The sequence below is a fragment of the Dipodomys merriami genome, unplaced genomic scaffold (genome assembly GCF_024711535.1).
Source record: "Dipodomys merriami isolate MVZ:Mamm:240054 unplaced genomic scaffold, mDipMer1.0.p SCAF_151, whole genome shotgun sequence".
Lineage (NCBI taxonomy): Eukaryota > Metazoa > Chordata > Mammalia > Rodentia > Heteromyidae > Dipodomys > Dipodomys merriami.
In genome coordinates, this window is record NW_027202838.1 from 2,146,774 (window position 1) to 2,151,713 (window position 4,940).

A 4,940-nucleotide genomic window follows, 5' to 3' on the forward strand; every position below is an offset into this window, starting at 1 on the left:
TTTCCCTGGGTGGTTTTGCATGTGTCTTTGTGTGTGTGTGTGTGTGTGTGTGTGTGTGTGTGTGTGTGTGTGTGTGTGTGTGTGTGTGTGTGTGTATTTGCGCATGCGTGCTAGTACTGGGGTTCGAACTTAGGATCCTGTGCTTTTGCCTGGGCTGGTTTTGAACCACAATCCTCAGATCTCAGCTTCCTGTGTAGCTGGGGTGACAGGTGTGAGCCACCGGTGCCAGCTCCAATCCAAAATCTTTGATGGCAAAGCTTCGGCCATTTTCCCCCTCTTTTTCCCCATCCTTCCCTCCCTGTAAATAAATGCCTTAAAAACACAAAACAATGGGCTGGGAAGGTGGCTCAGTGGTAGAGTGCTTGCCTAGCATGCATGAAACCCTGGGATTGATTCTTCAGTACCACATAAACAGGCAAAGCGGGAAGTGGCACTGTGGCTCAAGTGGTAGAGTGCTAGCCTTGAGCAAAAAGAAGCTCAGAGACAGTGCTCAGGCCCTGAGTTCAAGTCCCAGGACTAGCAAACAACAAACAAACCAAAACCCCATAAAAACAAACATACAGACCCCTTAACATTCAAAGGAAACCATATAATTCCCTTAGATGAAAGATAGTATCACTTACCATAGACAAGAAGCCTTAAGGATAAATGCTTTTTAAAAAGAAAGCTCAGAGAAAGACACAGAATCAGAGGAAACGGGAAAACATACAACAGAGGGTCCATCAGCTGCACTGGACATTGATGAAAATGAACTAAGCAACTCAGAAGGGAAGGGAGGAATAGGAGGGAAAGAGGGAACAGCTTATACTAAGCAAAAGGAAAGAAATGTATCACCTGGTGTGGAAGAGGTCATTGTATTGTCAAAGCTCATGGAGTTCACAAACTTTATAGACCATGATAATGACAATTTGCCTTGTGAAGGTTCAAATGTGTTTGGTACTTGAACTAAGTATCACTATCCCACAATACTGTGAAATATGGGAAATTTATGTGATCACCTAATCTGAATTAACAAAAAGAAGAAGAAAAATGAGAGAAGGGAGGGGTTAGGAGCGATGGGAGACAATGGTACCAGACACCTTGTATTCATATACTGTTCTGTAGAATGGGAATTTCTTTGTACAACTAGTTACCTTAACTATTCAGGAGGCTGAGATCTTAGGATTGCAGTTCAAAGCTAGCCCAGGCAGAAAAGTCTGTGGGACTCTTATTTACCATGAACCACTCAAAAACCTGAAGTGGAGCTTTGATTCAAAGTGGTAGAGCACTAGCCTTGAACAAAAATTGCTCAGAGAGTGTCCAGGCCCTGAGTTCAAGCCCCAGCACCAGCAAAACAAAGCAAAAAACAATGCGAGTCTTGTTCTGCAGTTGGTGGTCAGTTTTCGTTATTAACTCGACTGGATTAAAAAGCAAAGGCCTAAAGCCAGGCACCGGTGGCTCACGCCTGCAATCCTAGCTACTCAGGAGGCTGAAATCTGAGGATCACGGTTCAAAGCCAGCCCAGGCAAGAAAGTCTGTGAGACTCTTAACTCCATAAACCATCCCCTATCACCCCTCCCCACCTTCCAAAAAAGCCAGAAGTGGAGCTGTAGGGGAAAAGCACTAACCCAGGCCCTGAGTTCAAGCCTCAGGACTGGCACAATAAAAGGTACCAGAGGCCTAGGGGATTACAAGGCATATCTCTAAGGTACTTCCATAGACTCGATGGGAAGAAATCTCAGTGTCTTTCTCTGGGATTAGCAGACTGAATCTAAGGAGACATTCAGAACACCAGATTCATAACTCCCCAAATCATTTCCAAGGTGGAAGATGTGGCTGTCTCTCCAGAACTTTCTCTTCCTTTGTCCTTCTGGGCACCCTCTGGACCCCAGTTTTATTTCTAGGGTTGGGGTGAGGGGTAGGGGTGACTCTTTTGCTGATTCATTGGAGATAAGAGGCTCACGGATTTTCTTGCCCAGGCTGGCTTTGAACCATGATCCTCTGATCTTAGCGTCCTAAGTAGCTAAGATGATAAGCCTGGGCCATTTTCTGTGGATTGATGGATTGTACTTTTATGTTTAGGGCTGTTTGGTGAATTTTGACAAGCTCTTTCCCCTCAAAGGATTCATTCATTCATTCATTCACAAATTCATTCATTCTCTCCTTCTGTGATTCCATAGACTAACTGTGGAGATTATTCCCAGCTGAGATAATCCTATCTTCACAGACCCCGGAAATCTGTCCTGTTAGGTAGACTGTCCTAAGGATGGGAGCTTCTGGAACCTTCCACATCTACAACCTGATCTCCAGATGACTCCCCAGAGCCAGCAGGACCAAATTATCTTCCCCGGTCATGGGAGGCAATGAGAGGAGTCAGAGTGCCCCCTGGTGGAACCAGGGAGAAAGGTTATGGGGGAATTATGGGAGCCAGAGACAGTTGTAGTTCAGCTCCATCGTTCATCAGAGGGTAAACTGAGGCTCAGAGGAGTGGAAGATGACTCCCAATTAATTGGGATTTCAAACAAAGAATATATACATTGGATAATTAAATTTATACATAAACATTATAGAAAACATTATTCGAACATATGAATTGGACCCTTAAATGTAAATATATCTGATGCAAAGTTTCAGGGGATACTTCTTGTACAATGTGATTCGTGGAATATCTGAAATTCAAATGTTTATACTTTTTTCTTTGCTTGATTGGCAACACTACCTTCCAGTCCAGACACAGGCGGTTTACACAGGACAGCTTTCTGTGTGTGTGTGTGTGTGTGTGTGTGTGTGTGTGTGTGCGTGTGCGCGTGCGCATGCCAGGCCTGGGGCTTAGACTCAGGGCCTGGGTCCTGAGCTTTTTGCTTCAGCTCAAGGCTAGTGTTCAACCACTTGAGCCACACAGATTAGAGTCTCACAGACTTTCTGGCCTGGTTTCAAAAACTTGATCTTCAGATCTAAGCCTTCCGAGTAGCTAGGGTTACAGGCGCGAGCCACTACTGTCCAACTGATGGCAGGACTTTGAGATGGTGAATAATTCTTTGTAAAATTCTGGGCAGGGCGTCATTATAATGCAGTATATCATATAGTGCGAAATAAAGCAACAACAAAAAGAGAGAAAAGAATGGGGGGGAAAAAAAGAAGAAAGAGCCCAAACAAGTTGGTTAATGTTTGTAAAAGGAAATTCATTTCTTTAAATTTAATTTAAAAAGGTTTGTGATGCACCAGGCACTGTTGGCTCACGCATATAATCCTAACTACTCAGGAGGCTGAGATCTGAGGATCATGGTTCAAAGCCAGCACGAGCAGAAAAGTCCCCGAGAGACTCTTATCTCCACTTAACCGCTCAAAATCCAGAAGTGGAGCTGTGGTTCAATGGGTAGAGCATTAACCTGGAGCACAAAGAGGCTCAGGAACAGCACCCAGGCCCTGAGTTCAAGCCCCACACTGACCAAAAAAAAAAAAAAATCATGGTGCTAGAATTTGAACTCCAAGCCAAATGCTTGCTAGGCTGGTGCTCTACCACTGTGCTACGACTCTAGCCCTTGTAAAGGAAAAATTACAGACAAATCTCGGATCATTGGTCAGTTTGACAACCAGACAATTCGGTGTGTGCAGGATTTCGAGTTTCTCCAGCCACTGCTGCTAAATACCCTCACACGCACAAACCCAAGGGAACGCCAGGGGGCGCTGAAGGCACGGCTGAATCTCTTTAGTGGAAGTTTATGGCGCACTACCTGCACTGACCAGCAGAGGACAGCCTGACATAAGGAATTGGGCCTCCTAGGCCAGGCGGTCTCAGTCCTGAGAGTTCTCAGGGACACAAGGTTGGTTATACATACGGAGAAACTGAGTCTCAGATTTGTGATGTGCTCAATATTGGCTCCTCCACCCCTTTTTTAGTACTGAGGCTTGAACTCAGGACCTTGTACTCTTGCTTTATGCCCCCCCCTCCCCCACCAAGGCTGGTGCTTTACCACTTGAGTTACACCTCCATGTTGGGCTTTTGTGCTGGTTTGTTGGAGATAAGAGTCTCGTAGATTTGTCTGCCCTGGGCTGGCTTTGAACCTTGATCCTCAAGTCTCAGCCACCTGAGTAGCTGGGATGACAGGCATGAGCCACCGGCATCAGTCAGAAAAGGAATTCAAGAGACAGAGAAACCTTACAAACCCCTCAGTTCTTAACTATAGGACGGACAGATGACAGGCAGATGCTGAAGACCCTGAGCATGGCTGTGGGTCTCAGCCAGTAGCCTCAGCTCAGGCCTGGATCCCAAACAAGAACTAGAAGATTCCACAACCCAGCTTGGTAAATTCATCTCTGAGCAGTTTTCTTGTGGCAATGAAAATAACAGACCTGGTTTAAAACAAAAAACAACAGTGCTGGTGGCTCACGCCTGTCATCCTAGCTACTCTAGAGGCTGAGATCTGAGGATCACGGTTCAAAGCCAGCCTGGGCAGGAAAGTCTGTGAGACTCTGATCTCCAATAAACCGCTAGGAAACCAGAAGTGGCACTGTGGCTCAAGTGGTAGAGCGCTCGCCTTGAGCTGAAGAGCTGAGGGACAGCGCCCAGGCCCAGAGTTCAGGCCCCATGACCGGCCAAAACAATAAAAAACAAAAAACAAAACAAAACAAAATAACAACTACAAAAAACCCTAACAACCCCCTCCCCAAAAATAAACTCACCTCAACTATACAAATGGCTGTAAAATGAAATAAACAAAAACAGCTTAAAGGCCTTATATAGATGTTTGAAAATATAGTGGTTATCATACTGTAATGTAAATCATTTAACCACAAAACTCTCTGTTTAGTCAATGAGATCATACACTACTATAGGTGCTTATTACCTTCTTTCCTTTCTTCTTTCTTTCTTTTTCTTTTTCTTTTTTGTCAGTCGTGAGGCTTGAACTCTGGGCCTGGGCACTGTTCATCAGCTCTTCAGCTCATGGCTAGTGCTCTAC